Source organism: Pleurodeles waltl, chromosome 7, assembly GCF_031143425.1.
Source record: "Pleurodeles waltl isolate 20211129_DDA chromosome 7, aPleWal1.hap1.20221129, whole genome shotgun sequence".
In the NCBI taxonomy this organism is placed as follows: domain Eukaryota; kingdom Metazoa; phylum Chordata; class Amphibia; order Caudata; family Salamandridae; genus Pleurodeles; species Pleurodeles waltl.
The window spans coordinates 387,252,579-387,269,494 of record NC_090446.1 but is presented as its reverse complement, the minus strand read 5'-3'; the positions used below and the strand labels follow the sequence as shown (position 1 = coordinate 387,269,494).

The 16,916-nt window shown below is 44.9% G+C and overlaps 1 long non-coding RNA gene across 1 annotated transcript in view; it reads right to left on the bottom strand.

Annotated features, from left to right (window-relative positions):
* The window catches only part of LOC138247254 (uncharacterized), a 34,704-nt gene extending 21,215 nt beyond the window's left edge, over positions 1–13,489 (bottom strand). The window contains exon 1 of the long non-coding RNA XR_011194390.1: positions 13,305–13,489. This is a non-coding gene — a long non-coding RNA (uncharacterized lncRNA). The remainder of the gene's footprint in view (positions 1–13,304) is intronic.
* Between the last annotated feature and the right edge of the window lie 3,427 nt (positions 13,490–16,916).

Below are 16,916 nucleotides of genomic sequence, written 5' to 3'. Positions count from 1 at the left end.
AGCAGGGGGTCATGTTCTTCCTGGACTCTTCTGTGCTTCTTAGACTTGGTCCCCTTCTACCACAGGTCTTCTAGTCCAGGAATCCACTGTTTGTGACTTGCAGTTCCTTCTGGGTGTTTCATAATTCCTCTTGTCGTTTGTATGTGTGTTCTGGGAAAGTTACTGTGTTTTACTCCTGCTTACCTGGTCACTGGTGTGGGTTCCAGTACCTACCTTTGGGGTTTTCTAGTACTCCCAGCTCCCCTCTACACACTACACTTGCCTAGGTGGGAGACCAACTTTTGTATTCCACTTTCTTAGTATATGGTTTGTGCTTCCCCAGGCCCATTCCTATTTCTAATTATTGTGATTTTCAGTAACTGCACTGTTTTCTAACTGTTTGTATGCCTATTTCTGCATACTAGTGTATATAATTTGTTTATTACTTACCTCCTAAGGGAGTATAGTCTCTATGGTATTTGCGTTACCAAAATAAAGTTTTATTTTCTGTAACACTGAGTATTTTCTTTCATGTGTGTGAGTACTGTGTGAGTGACTACAATGGTATTGCATGATCTTTTCATGCCTCCTAGATAAGCCTTGCCTGATTATCCACAGCTACCTCTAGGGAGCCTTGCTTATAGACACTAACTACATTTCAATGATAAGAGATAACTGGACCTGGTATAAGGTGTAAATACCATAGGTACCCACTACAAACCAGGCCAGCCTTCTACAGTAGTTACAGATGGGAAATTAAATTTAAAAAACCTTGTAAATTCACTGAAAAAACAAAGGTTACAGGGACGTTATAGATAAGCTCACGTTTCACTCGTAAAATAAACTGTGAAATTTAGCAGTTATAGTTACCTAAGCTAACTATAACTTGCACCCCTCCAATGCACTGCTTATGACCTCACATATACATCACATAGGTCAGTGACATCACTGATGACATCATCCACAGAAACCCTCGCATACCCACTCACACCTCTATACAACCTCTCATACACCCACTCACATACCCATTCAAGTACACACACAACCACTCACTCATCCATAGAGCCACTCACTCAACCACTCACTCACCCATACAGCCACTCATACAAGTCACTTAACCATACAGCCACTCACAGAGCCACACTCACCCACACAGCTATACACACACACACTTATTCACCTATACAACCACTCACACACCCACTCACCCATACAGCCTCTCATTACAGCAACTAACTCACCCATACAAGCACTCACACACCCACTTACATACCCATTCAAGTTCTCACACACCCATCCATTCAGACACTTACTCTACAATAGAGCCACTCACAAACCAACTCACTTAACCAAACAGCCACTCACCTACCCATACAGCCACTTACACACCCACCCATAAAGCCACTCATCCACTCACACATACAGCTACTGACACACCCACTCACTCACCAATATAATCACTCACACAGCCCCTCACGTACCCACACAGCTACTCACATGTCTACTTATACACCCATACAGGCACTCACTCACAGTCAGACAGCCACTCACATATATGTTAGAAATAGAATCACTCAGTAGTACAGAAAGTATAATATTTTAACTTCTGCAGTACCTTGGTATATATACTTCACAATCAAACTTTTACAGAACACTCTGTACTGGAGCCTCAATTCACTGAAAGCCACACGTTTATCTTCCGATCACACTGGGAGCTGAAATAACTTAATACAAGTTATAATCAGTGCTTAAATATCTTTCAGTCATGTGCCATTAACAACTCTTCAATATCCATAAATCAGGGATGTGGAATTCCTATCGCCCGCCGGGACATCTTGTTTGGGGTCAAGGGCAACAAGTTTTTATGTTTACTTTGTCCTTGGGACAAGTAGGCCCAACCCCCTGCAGCACAAACCCTTTGGCTGCCTGTTTACAGAGAGTTGAACTCTCTGCAGTTGAGGTAATGTGTTTCCAAAAGATAATGCTGTTCAAACTTGTATTTATGGTTCATTATTTGAAAGCCTTCATTATTAGGGTGCGTGCTGTAAATAAATGTTTTAAGGTCACACTTCACTACTGACGTTGGTTCCAGTACAAAAAAAAAAAAAAAAACGTGTACACCCATGTTTGAAAAGTTTAGGCTAAGAGCCTAAGTATAATGCTCCCAGAATGCTCTCTGATTATATGCAAATGAAGTGTAATTTAGTAAAATGTGTTGATGCATGCTAGTATTTCCCAAAAATATTTCTAATGGAAAATCAGTGTAACCATTTTCAACACGATTATGGGAAGCATGAAAATAAACAAACACTGACAAAGCCAACTGATCTGACATATTTTTATAAGTCTTTTAGTTTCATCAATGCATGTCTTGTTTTGACATGGCTTTTGTAACACTTTATTGTTGTGGGAGCTACCAGGCCCTCAACATTGTAACAAACATTGGCAAAACCCCCCCAAAAAGTTTTTGAACTCTTAAAGCACACGTTGCCACCAGCGGCATAACAAAGGCCCCGCAGCCGCCCTCCAGGGGGCCCCGTCAGCACAGCACCTGCCCTGAGTGAGTCTGGAGAGGGGGCTCCTCCATGTTCTTTGCAAAGGGGCACCCTCCACTTTTGTTACGTCACTTATTGCCACTGTAGTTCCTGACACTGAACAAAACTACTTTGTGTGGCAATATGCTCCTTGTGGAAGAGCAGAATGCGATCACTCACAGTAAAGTCAGCCGAAAGAGAGAGAAATAGAAGTTTATTAAAAACAAAATGTCTTTGTTAACACCAGACCTAATTAGGGACCAAGACCCACATGTAGGTAGCTTTTTGCATGTCGCAAACAGCGACTTTCGCTGTTTGCGACGTGCAAAAAGCACATTGCGATGCACAAACCCAGTTTTGCGATTCAGTAACCTGGTTACCGAATCACAAAACGGGTTTGCGACTCGCATTTAGTAAGGGGTGTTCCCTTCCTAATTGCAACTCGCAGTGCAATGTAGGATTGTTTTGTGACCGCGAACGTGGGCGCAAACCAATCGCAGTTTGCACCCATTTCAAATGGGTGCTAACACTTTCGCAAAAGGGAAGGGATCCCCATGGGACCCCTTTCCCATTGTGAATGTCACTGTAAACATTTTTTCAGAGCAAGCAGTGGTCCTGCGGACCACTGCCTGCTCTGAAAAAATGAAACGAAAACGTTTCATTTTTCGTTTTTGTTATGCATCTCGTTTTCCTTTAAGGAAAACGGGCTGCATTACAAAAAAAACCCAAAAAACTGCTTTATTGAAAAGCAGTCACAGACATGGTGGTCTGCTGTCTCCAGCAGGCCACCATTCGTGAGGGGGTCGCAAATTGCGACCCACCTCATGAGTATTCATGATGTGGGCATTTGCGAAGCCCTTGCGAATCACAGATGGTGTCAAGGACACCATCCTACATTCGGATTTGCGACTCGCAATTTGCAGGTCACAAATCTGAACCTACCTACTTGTGGCCCCAAATTCTTAAAGAAAGTCACAAAAGTGCACCCATGGTATATGTCGTACCCCTATAAAATATTTGTGAACTGTATTTTAGCGTGGGTAAATACGATGTGTAGATTTGCTCATGTGAAAATCTATTGAGCATTTGCAAGTTCATTTTCCCTCCAGCCACTTTCTTCCCAACCCTGGAAGAAGTTCTAATTCTGCCATTGTCAGGAGTAAATGTCCAACCTTTCTTATTATGGGAAAATATTAGAGAGAAGCTGGTAAAAATCTTTAAAACATGCAGGTTAGTAGGTTTGCAGACTCAAAGGCATTCCAGCCCTGGAACTATTGCTTACTGCTTCCTCCAGCCCCAGTATGCAGATCTGCAGAAAGGTGGCAAAATAAGGAAATTGCTACAGTAGGGATTGAAACTCCAAGTATTCAAGCCCTACTATGGTAGTAGCCCAGGCATAATCATAGAGGCTATTAATTGCTGCCATAATTTGTCGCCACACTACATGGCACCAAAGGGACAAGTAGATCTTTTTACAGGACAAGTAGATTTGAGAAGCAACCTGTCCCCTGGACAAGTAGATATTTTAATAAATTCCACACCCCTGATAATGCATTCTAATGCTTTCATAATCTTTAACACAGTGGTTAAGTTTTTCAATATTGCTTAAATAGCCTAATTTCACCACAATTTCCCAGTGTACTGCTCTATTCCACTCAACACCACTCCTTTGAAAGCCACTCTAGTCTACACTATTCCACTGGCCACTCCACTCTGTAACACTGCACTCTAAAGCCACTCCACAGTACGCTATTCCAGTTAATTCTATGCTAGTGTAGCTTATGCCACTCAATTCCATTCAACTCTATGGAACTCCAGACTTTTCCAATGTATTCTACTCCACTGCATTGTACACCACTCAACTCTACATTCCTCCAGTGTACGCCACTCCACTATATGCCCCTCTACACTCACTATTCAACTTTGCGCCACTCCACTCAAAGCGATTCTACTCTACGCCACTCCACTCCGTGCAACTTCAAACTATGCCACTCCAGTCTGCATTATTCTACTCTACGCCACTTCAGTCTCTGCCAGTCCACTCAACACCATTTCACCCTACGCTATTAAACTCTATGCCACTTTACTGTATGGTACTCCACTCTATGCCATTCCACTCTGTGCGACTCGATTGGATGCCACCCCACTATGCCACTCCACTGGATGCCACTCCACTTAGCTGTAACCCACCCCACTCTATGCTATTTCACTTTAAGCCACTGTACTGTACACCACTCTACTATATGCCATTTGAATCTATGCCCTGCCACTCTATGCAATTCCACATTACGGCACTTGTCTGTACACCACTCCACTCTATTGTACTATGCTCTATGCCATTCCACTCTATGGTATTCCAGTCTATGGTATCCCACTCTACGCACTTGACTCTACACCACTCCACAGTACTCTTCTTTATGCCACTCTACTCTACTCCCCTGTATGCCCTTCCACTCTACGCCACTCCACTGAACACCACTCCAAGCTATTCCACTGTACAACTCTAGGCCACTCCACTCTATGCTATTCCACTCTAGGCCACTCCACTCTATACTAGTAAACTCTAGGATACTCCACTCCGAGACTCCACGCTACGCATATTCCAATCTATGCCACACTATGGCAGCCCACTCTACATCACTGCACTCACCGTTACTGTACTGTATGCTACTCCACTCTATGCTATTCCACTGTATGCTAATCCACTCTACACCATTACACTCTACATTATTCCACTCTACTCCAATGTACGCCTCTCCACATCGCTAAAGGTCACTCTATGCCCCTCCACTTTATGCTATTCTACTCTGTCATTCCACTGTGAGGCCACTCCAATGTCACTATACTCTATACCAACCCACTCTACGATACTCCATTTTATATGCCACTCCACGCCATGCCACTTAACTGTATGGAATTCAACTGTACACCATTACTCTATGCCACTCCACTCTACACCGTTATACTCTATGCCACTCCACACTACATATTCTACTCTCCCCACGCCAATCTACAGCACCACACTCTATGCTAAACTGTATGCTATTCCACTGTATGCCACTCAATACCACTAGACTCTACGCTATTCATCGGTATGACACGACACTATTGTTGCAGAGGTAAAAAAAAAAATATATATATATGCAGTGCAAAATTAAACACACCAAAGAACAGATAGTAATATGGTTATGAAAATATACTGGAATCACTACTGTCAGAATAAAAATGCTGCAGCACTGAATGTGTAGTAATCGGTAGAGAGGTTCTATTTTTCATGTATGGACAATTACCATGAAAAAACAAACATGTTGCCATATATACTTAATTTTTCTAATCATTGTTAAGCGATCAGAATACTGAAAACCCAGTGTTTGTTTTTGTTGTTTAAACTACGGATGCAAATATGCTGTGTGACCTGCCATTCACCTTTGCTGCTGGCAGCAGACTTTTTGATGTCACAACTCACCTGCAACAATTTCCAATAGCTGAGAAGCTACATCATTTGGTTGTAACAGATGACTAGAGATGTCAAAACCTGACTGAAATAAGGAAATTAGAGACAGATTTGATAGGACTTGCAGGCTCCAATGTACACAATATAGATGGGTAATAGTGTATAACAGGGACGTTTTTAAGCAAGGGGCTCTCAGTGACATCAAGTAGACAACAAGAGTAAAGCTCAAGTTGCCTATAAAATCACTCAAAACCCTAATGTTATGGTATGTATGACCCCCAAAAATATCTGCCCTTGATTTCTACTGATATGCAGTGACAGATGAGCAATTCATACATAATAAAATACTTCCTCTTCTTTGTGCTGCAAATGTAAAAATAAATAAATAAAATTGAAAATACCTGGCCACTCAGCACCCTCTGGGCCTTCCCACTCCTGCAGTTATGCTAGACACAGCACTCTGCTGGCAAGTTCTCAAAGCCTTGATAGAACAGCCAGGAACCTGTTCATGACGTAACAGTGGGTTCCCATGTTTGACAAATGGACGTAGTTCAAATCAGAAATGCTGGCCTCCTAATGTTAGCTAAATTAATAAAGGGTTTGAAAAATGTCTTAATCTTGTTGCATGTGTTAAACTGCATAAAGGTTTTGGTAGCTGGTTTCATCAGTACTACACAGTACACCGTAACGTAGATAAGCACTCTGCTATGCACAAACAATGTTCAATCATGGCTTTATGTGGGGTACATCCTGGAAATTGTAAGACGTGGCAGCAATTAAAAAGTGATTTTGACATGGGTTCCTTTCGGGCCCTATATTCATATCCTTACAGCCAAAAACACTTACTGATTTCTTAACAATGGCTGTGAAAGCCCTCAAGGTACAACACGCCAGCAGTACAGTCACTGGTTACATTTCACGTTTTACTTCATTGTGCATGGAATACCCTTAAGAGAATCCCTGTCAGCTGTATATAGTTGCTGTTTATCGTTCACATTTTACTTCATCTTGCATTTCTGAAGGGGTGCTTTTTCAAGTTGCTGTGTTTCTGTAGTTTTTTCAGTGTAACAGTGGTCTCTTGTGTAGCACATACTGTGAGTTCAGCTACCTTTAGGTGTCTGGGTAAGTTCAGGTTGTGGGTGGGTGTTTATAATAGGGCATGATTGAAAGCTATGCAGCTGAGGATGAAAGCAGTGCAAGTTTTTATCAGTGCATATCAGTTGGTTGGGCTACATGCGCATCCAATCCTTGCCCTATCTGACAGTGGGTAGTCAGATGGTCATGTATCCCAACTGTAATTGCGAGAACATTAGTGAAGGAGGTAGAGAGCTGTTACAATAAAAGGCAAAGCTAAAGGAAAAGAAAATGCATTCTTAGAGGCGAATGGCTGTGTTGTATGTGGTGGGATGGCGAAGCAGAGGTGATGAAAAGAGGTACATGCAAAAGAAAGTGAGAAGGCAGTGCTGAAGGGCAAAGAGATAAAGTGTAAGAAAGAGTTGGGGAGAAAAGGGTGTGTCGCACAGGATGAGAGACGCCGAAGAAAGTGGTGTGTAAAGAAGGGGAACGATTGTATGGAGATTACCTGATTCTCAGTCGTTGATAATGTTTACTTAACCGGTTCTGTGCCGCGACAGTGCTCATGTGCCCAGGACGTAACCATTACGACCTGGGCACTGAGCTCTACTCACCCAAGGAAGGGATGGAAGGGGAAGCCTTCCCCTTACACTCCTGACCCCCCCCCCGTGGCATCTGATGACGTCAGCGCACATTTGCGCGCTGACCTCATGAGAGGCCACTGCGATCGGAAGAGAAATGCAAAGCATTTCTCTTCCGATCATGTGATGGGGGCCCTGAGAGGCTTCAAAGGGAAGGAAAGGAATTTCCTTCCCTTTGAAGTCTCTCAGAGCATTTCAAAAGCCAGATTGTAAAGCAATCCAGCTTTTGAAATGCCCACAAGACACCAGGGGTTTCTTTCAAATTTGAAACTGGCATGAGGGGAGCAACCCCTTGGGCAAGGGTCACTCCCCAGGGGGGCAATATTTTTCAAGGCCTTTTCTGACCCCCCCCCCCCCCCAGGGCAGAATCCACTAGGAGCCAGGGATCATTTTTTTGTTTGTTTTTTAGTTGGGGAGCAACCCCTTAGGCAAGGGTCGCTCACCAGGGGGTGTGTGGGGGGGGGGATTTATTTTAGGCCATTTCAGCCCCCCCCCGGAGTGGATTGGCCTATTATTAGGACGATCTGCCTCCGGGGCGGGGGGGGAAGGGGCAGAAGCCTCGAATGGCCAGGGATACTTTTTGGGGGGGGGGGGGGGTTGTTTTGTTTTTTAGAGGTGGGGAGCGACCCCTTAGTCAAGGGTCGCTCCCCTGGGGGGCAGATCGGCCGATTTTTGTTAGGCCAATCTGTTTTCTTTAGGGGGCAGCCCCATGGGTAAGGGTCGCTCCCCATGGGGGCACATTACTGTTGGCCATATCTGCTCCCCATTGGGGCAGATGGGCCTATCTGTGGAAGGCTCATCTGCCCCCAAGTGGAGGCAGAAAGCCCACCAGAGGCCAGGGAAGTATTTTTTTTTTAAATGAGAGGGTGCGGGTATGGCCATACCCCCACCCAAAATAAATGGGGTCATAGTTGTTCTGCCCACCAGTGGGCAGATGGGGCAATTACCCCTGATCCACACCCGGGGGAGGCAGAAAGTCTACTAGATGCCAGGGAATTTAAAAAAAACACAAAAAATATTGGGGTGGTGGCTACCAACCAGTATGGGCCTGGTTACGCCCCCACCTCAACTGAAGGGGGGTAACAGTCTTTCAGCTCTCCCCTGCACTCTAAAACATCTTATCCCAAAGCAAGCAAGAAGACATTTGATTATTTTGGGTTTTAGTTTTACATTTGGGCTATGAGAGCTTGGCTTACTCTCAAAATCGTCCCACTTGGAATGGTGAGGGCTGCACTTTTTTGACTTTGGGATGCTGCCGTGTAGAAAAATCCCCAAGGCCTAGACACTAGAAACTAAACACCCGGAATCTGCAGGAATCCACAAAATTCCTACCACCCAGCACTGTCTCATCTATAACGATAAAAATTCGGCTGCACTTGTCAGCCTACATTTTTTTTTTGCAAACTGCCCTTTTGGACCCCCTATGGTTCCCCCTCAATATCTTAATCAAAAGGATACACACAGTTCCATACAAAACGTCTCTGAAAATAACAGGTTGCTAGAAATATAAAATATTTGGAGCAAGAGCCCTCACTCACCACACGGTGACATGCTTTATCATAGGGCTATGCTCCTCGTCAGGCCGGTGCTGCAATGCCTGACGGGCCCCACAAAGGGGCTCTTTGCCGGAGATCTTTTTTTGTGAGAGACAGCCGGTCAGCAAAAATACTAATCTAGGATTGGTATGAAAAAAACTGTTAAAAATAACTAGAGGTAAAACGCAATTTGTTAGAATGTCTCACCTCTGTCATGATTAAAAACAAAAGAGGGGGAGAAAATAAAACAAAGTTTAACCCCTACGGTGCCTTGGACGAGATCACCTCGTTCTGCACCCGGGAAGCGCTCCCCCCATGTGCCCCCCACCCACACCCCCTGGGCGTGGATGGAAGGTGAATCCCTTCCCCTTGCACCCCCGACCCCGCACCCCCATGACATCAGCGCGCATTGCGCGCTGATTGTCACAGAGGCCTCCTCATTCGTGCTGGAAGCTCAGCTTCCAGCACGCTCGGAAGAGAAATGTGGAGGAGATCATGTGGAGGAGGCCGAGAGAGGCTTCAAAGGGAAGGAAATGTATTTTTTTTAAGGCCTTTTCTTCTTCCCCCCTCTCCCCCGGCGGCAGATCAGCCTATTATTAGGCCGGTCTGCCCCTGGGGGGGGGGGGGGGGGGGGGGAAGAAACCTATAGGCACTGGGGATCTTTTTTTTTTTTTTTTAAGTGGGGAGCGACCCCTTAGGCAAGGGTCGCTCCCCTAGGGGGCAAATTACATTTAGGCCATTTCTGCCCCCCTATTTTTATGAGGCCAATCTGCCCCCAAGGGGAACAGAAACCACTAGAGACCAGGGAGTTTTTTTTTATTTGGAAATTGGCATAAGGGAGCGACCCCTTGTGCAAGGGTTGCTCCTGGGGGGGGGGGGGGGGGGGGCATTTTTTTTTAAGGCCTTTTCTGCCCCCCCTGGGGGCAGATAGGCCTATTATTAGATTTTTATGAGGCCGATCTGCACTCAAGGGGGACAGAAACCACTAGATACCAGGGAGTTTTTTTTCCTTTGTGAATTTCACACAAGGGGAGCGACCCCTTAGGCAAGGGTCGTTCCTCTGGGGGGCAATTTTATTTTAGGCCATTCTGCCCCCTGTGGGGCAGATCAGCCTATTTTAATTAGGCCGAAACCACTAGGCACCAGGGATTTATTTTGTTTGTTTTACAGATGGTGAGCGACCCCTTAGGCAAGGGTCGCTCCCCTGGAGGGGCAAAGTGTATGTAGGCCATTTCTGCCGCCTTTGGGGGCAGATCGCTGATTTTAGCTCATAGGCACCGGGTATCTTTTTTTTCTGCCAATGTCACGCAAGGGTAGCGACCCTGTAGGCAAGGGTTGCTCCGGGGGGGGGACCAAATTTATTTTAGGCCATTTCTGCCCCCCGGCCTATTGTTATTAGGCAGATCTGCCCCCGGGGGGGGGGGCAGAAACCTCTAGGTGCCAGGGCTAAATTTTTTTGTGTGTTTTTTTTACTTAGTTTTTTTTTTTTTTAGATCAGGAGCGACCCATTAGGCAAGGGTCGCTCCCCTGCCTAGAAGGCAAACTGAATTTAGACCATTTCTGCCCCCTTTGGGGGCAAATCGGCTGATTTTGAAACAACTAGGCACCGGGGATCTTTTTTTTGCGCCAATGTCACGCAGGGGGAGCAACCCGGTAGGCAAGGGTCGCTCCCTCGGGGGGTTGAGGGGCATATTTATTTTAGGCCATTTCTATCCCCCCTGGGGCCGGCTGGGCTAGAGGCCAAAATCCACAGGTAGGCACTTTGTAAAAAACACCTCTGTTTTCTGTGAAAAATGTCATGTGTCCACGTTGTGTTTTGGGCCATTTCCTTTCGTGGGCGGTAGGCCTACCCACACAAGTGAGATATCATTTTTATCGGGAGACTTGGGGGAACGCTGAGTGGAAGGAAATTTGTGGCTCCTCTTGGATTCCAGAACTTTCTGTCACCAAAATATGAGGAAAATGTGTTTTTTTTTGCCAAATTTTAAGGTTTGCAAAGGATTCTGGTTAACAGAACCTGGTCAGAGCCCCACATGTCACCCCATCTTGGATTCTCCTAGGTCTCTAGTTTTCAAAAATGCAAAGGTTTGGTAGGTTTCCCTAGGTGCCAGCTGAGCTAGAGGCCAAAATCTACAGGTAGGCACTTTGCAAAAAACACCTCTGTTTTCTGTCAAAAAATGGGATGTGTCCACGTTGTGTTTTGGGGCATTTCCTGTCGCGGGCGCTAGGCCTACCCACAAAAGTGAGGTATCATTTTTATCGGGAGACTTGAGGGAACATAGAATAGCAAAACAAGTGTTATTGCCCCTTGTCTTTCTCTTCCAAGTGTAAGACAGTGTGTAAAAAAGACATCTATTTGAGAAATGCCCTCTAATTCACATGCTAGTATGGGCACCCCCGGAATTCAGAGATGTGCAAATAACCACTGCTTCTCAACACCTTATCTTGTGGCCATTTTGGAAATACCAAGGTTTTCTTGATACCTATTTTTCACTCTTTATATTTCAGCAAATGAACTGCTGTATACCCGGTATAGAATAAAAACCCATTGCAAGGTGAAGCTCATTTATTGGCTCTGGGTACCTAGGGTTCTTGATGAACCTACAAGCCCTATATATCCCCGCAACCAGAAGAGTCCAGCTGACGTAACGGTATATTGCTTTCAAAAATCTGACATTGCGGAAAAAAGTTAGAGTAAAATGTAGAGAAAAATTGCAGTTTTTTTCACCTCAATTTCAATGTTTTTTTTGTTTTTTTTCAGCTGTTATTTTCTGTAGGAAACACTTGTAGGATCTACACAAATGACCCCTTGCTGAATTCAGAATGTCTACTTTTCAGAAATGTTTAGCTATCTGGGATCCAGCATTGGTTTCTCATCCATTTTGGTCCCTAACTGGAAGGAGGCTAAAAGCACAAAAAATAGTTAAAATGGGGTATGTTCCAGTAAAATGTCAAAATTGTATTGAAAAATTGGGTTTTCTAATTCAAGTCTGCCTGTTCCTGAAAGCTGGGAAGATGGTGATCTTGCCACTGCAAACCCTTTGTTGATGCCATTTTCAGGGGAAAAACCACGAGCCGCTTTCTGCAGCCCTTTTTCCCCAATTTTTTATTTTTTACAACAAACTTTTCACTGTATTTTGGCTAACTTCTTGGTCTCCTTCAGTGGAACCCACAAAGTCTGGGTACCTCTAGAATCCCTAGGATGTTGGAAAAAAAAGTTACGAGGGCATAGGCGCGAACTGTCCCAAATAGCCAAAAAAGGATAGGCACAGGAGGGGAAACGCCCTGGCAGCGAAGGGGTTAAAAATCTCATATTTGAAATTAAAACATTTTCAATCAGAGGTCAGGCTTGTTTTAAGTGCACAGCCTATTGTTGGGCTATAGACAGGGCCACAGTAAGTATGCGATTCTGCAGTTGCAGCTATTTTGACAAAATTACAAATTTGCCAGTCTTTGCCCAGACAGTACTCCCAAGAGTATAAATTACTAAATATCATCGAAAATCTGCTGCATAAGACTACGTAATTTGGCTTTTCTTACCATGTAACTTAGTCAGCACCGCCCCACAATTCGGTGATCCCTTGCCGCATAGTTCCAGTGGCCCTGGATTTATATCCAGATTTAATAGGCGAAAATTAATCGACACACCCACATTTGGGGCGGGGGATTCTGTGCGAAGCACAAGCTTTTCTTTTGTATAGTTTAAGCCACATATTGTTTAATTACATAGACTGCATCCATTGGAAATATTTTCTGCTTTGTGTCTAGATTTAATATTCGAAAATTCATCGAGACAACCACATTTGCGGAGGGGCGGGGGACTCTGTGCGAAGTATAGCATTTTCGTTTACATAGTTTAAGCCACATATGGTTTAACTACATAGACGGTACCCATTTAAAATATGTTCTATCTACTATCTTTGGCCACTTTTGGAGACCACACTCTTCATCCCCAAACACACGTTTTTTCCCCATCCCACTTAAAACACTTAATACACTCCTTGGCTAATTCGAAGGAAACCTCGTGTTTTTCAGCTCCAGTAATTGATTTATTGTTATAACCAAGCATGGGCAAGTATTTTTTTACCTCGTGTGACGCAGCTATTAGGCTTCACAAAGCTGGACACTTCCACTTGAAAACATGCTGTTTTAGAAAATAGAAAGACAGGCCATCTCGCTTTCGTGCTCCCTCATCCACGTATTCTACACTCCACCTACACTCAACATCGAATACGCCACCGTACGAAACAACGCGTCACAATCACCCAGTTCCCGTGCACTTATCAACGCGCCTCCCTTACTTAGCACGTCACAGTGGCGTCCATCTTGACCTAGCATTGCACCACGTAAACTAACTTGCATAATAAACGTACCAGCCCGTCTTCAGCCGACTGAACAGACAGAAGCAGAAGATCGCAGAGCGATCGTTTGAAAACAGATTTGTTGTCGTTCGCAGCATTTAATTTATGCTAACGTTTATTACCGGGCAAAGAATACATTTTATTTCGCTTTAAAAAACATTCACTTCAAATATTTAAAGTAGTGTTTTGCGCTTGAACTTTTGATTAGGTTGATACGATTTTTTAAATCAGGTAAAATACAAACATTTGCAAAGCCAGTAGTGTGGTCGTGGCAAGCATCCACCTTTTTTGTATAAACTTTTGCTTTTGGCATTAAAAGTGTGAAAGTGATGCCAAGTAAGAATGCAGCTATCGAAAGGAGGAATGCATATGACTGCAAAATGTATTGAATACAAAAATTACCCTTCATCAAAGCATGGCTGGCAAGATTTTAGTTAGGTTATGTGTAAAGTTTCTATGGTTTCAGTCTGTAAATGAATGACTGCCGAATGTGTGATAGCTCGAGTCACGCGCTCGTGAGTAAAATGATTTAATGGTTAGTATTTGTGTGCCTTTGAGTTTTCCGTGGCATACGTATCATACAATACCAGCATTTTAGAAGAGGAAAGTGTGAGAATTTGAGAAGAACATTTTGGGAATATTCTTTTTTTTTTTTTTTTACTTCTGTTGATGCTGAGGCAATGTCAGGCAGGAGACAGCTAAAACAAAACCATCTTTGGCTTCAAAAATCAAGAGAAAATTGGGATGTCTGCTGCATGTGTGCTAGCGCAGGTGTTTTAATAAAAATTATGAATGAGTGTTTATGTATTCAGAATAATACGTTTATGTAGAAAATAAAATAATGTAGAGAAGTAATGCACACATTTGAAAATCTGATCATGAAGAATGGCCACCAATGCTAACAAAATGTAGTAATCAAGATTTAATACTTATGAAATGTTGAATATACGTCAGATTAATGTAGTAATATGTGTAGGAAAGTACCATCTTTCTTGGCATGTTAACCCCCATTTTTATCCTGTATGTCAGTATGTTTTTACCTGTCTCACTGAGATCCTGCTGGTCAGGACCCCAGTGCTCATAGTTTGTGGCCTAATGTGTGTGTTGTTGTAGGAAAGTACCATCTTGCCTGGCATGTTACCCCCATATTTCACTGTATATATGTTGTTTTAGTCTATGTGTCACTATGTGTTCCCTGTGTGATAACTAACTGTCTCACTGAGGCTCTGCTAACCAGAACCTCAGTGGTTATTGTGAGAAAGTAGCCTCTTTCTAGCCTTGTTACCCCCACTTTAGGCCTGTTTGTGAGTGTATGTCAGGGTGTTTTCACTGTCTCACTGGGATCCTGCCAGCCAGGGCCCAGTGCTCATAGTGAAAACCCTATGTTTTCAGTATGTTTGTTATGTGTCACTGGGACCCTGCTAGTCAGGACCCCAGTGCTCATAAGTTTGTGGCCTATATGTATGTGTTCCCTGTGTGGTGCCTAACTGTCTCACTGAGGCTCTGCTAACCAGAATCTCAGTGGTTATGCTCTCTCTGTACAAATTGTCACTAACAGGCTAGTGACCAATTTTACCAATTTACATTGGCTTACTGGAACACCCTTATAATTCCCTAGTATATGGTACTGAGGTACCCAGGGTATTGGGGTTCCAGGAGATCCCTATGGGCTGCAGCATTTCTTTTGCCACCCATAGGGAGCTCTGACAATTTTTACACAGGCCTGCCACTGCAGCCTGAGTGAAATAACGTCCACGTTATTTCACAGCCATTTTACACTGCACTTAAGTAACTTATAAGTCACCTATATGTCTAACCTTTACCTGGTAAAGGTTAGGTGCAAAGTTACTTAGTGTGAGGGCACCCTGGCACTAGCCAAGGTGCCCCCACATTGTTCAGGGCCAATTCCCCGGACTTTGTGAGTACGGGGACACCATTACACGCGTGCACTACATATAGGTCACTACCTATATGTGGCTTCACAATGGTAACTCCGAATATGGCCATGTAATATGTCTATGATCATGGAATTGCCCCCTCTATACCATCCTGGCATAGTTGGCACAATCCCATGATCCCAGTGGTCTGTAGCACAGACCCTGGTACTGCCAAACTGCCTTTCCCGGGGTTTCACTGCAGCTGCTGCTGCTGCCAACCCCTCAGACAGGCATCTGCCCTCCTGGGGTCCAGCCAGGCCTGGCCCAGGATGGCAGAACAAAGGACTTCCTCTGAGAGAGGGTGTTACACCCTCTCCCTTTGGAAAATGGTGTGAAGGCAGGGGAGGAGTAGCCTCCCCCAGCCTCTGGAAATGCTTTCTTGGGCACAGATGTGCCCAATTCTGCATAAGCCAGTCTACACAGGTTCAGGGGACCCCTTAGCCCTGCTCTGGCGCGAAACTGGACAAAGGAAAGGGGAGTGACCACTCCCCTGACCTGCACCTCCCCTGGGAGGTGTCCAGAACTCCTCCAGTGTGCTCCAGACCTCTGCCATCTTGGAAACAGAGGTGCTGCTGGCACACTGGACTGCTCTGAGTGGCCAGTGCCACCAGGTGACGCCAGAGACTCCTTGTGATAGGCTCCTTCAGGTGTTGCTAGCCTATCCTCTCTCCTAGGTAGCCAAACCCTCTTTTCTGGCTATTTAGGGTCTCTGTCTCTTGGGATTCCTTAGATAACGAATGCAAGAGCTCATCCGAGTTCCTCTGCATCTCTCTCTTCACCTTCTGCCAAGGAATCGACTGCTGACCGCGCTGGAAGCCTGCAAACCTGCAACATAGTAGCAAAGACGACTACTGCAACTCTGTAACGCTGATCCTGCCGCCTTCTCGACTGTTTTCCTGGTGGTGCATGTTGTGGGGTTAGTCTGCCTCCTCTCTGCACTAGAAGCTCCAAAGAAATCTCCAGTGGGTCGACGGAATCTTCCCACTGCAACCGCAGGCACCAAAAAGCTGCATTACCGGTCCCTTGGGTCTCCTCTCAGCACCACGAGCGAGGTCCCTCGAATCCAGCAACTCTGTTCAAGTGACTCCCACAGTCCAGTGACTCTTCAGTCCAAGTTTGGTGGAGGTAAGTCCTTGCCTCACCTCGCTAGACTGCATTGCTGGGAACCGCGACTTTTGCAGCTACTCCGGCCCCTGTGCACTTCCGGCGGAAATCCTTCGTGCACAGCAAAGCCTGGGTCCACGGCACTCTAACCTGCATTGCACGACTTTCTAAGTTGGTCTCCGGCGACGTGGGACTCCTTTGTGTAACTTCGGGTGAGCACCGTTTCACGCATCCTCGTAGTGCCTGTTTCTGGCACTTCTCCGGGTGCTACCTGCTGCTAAGAGGGCTCCTTGTCTT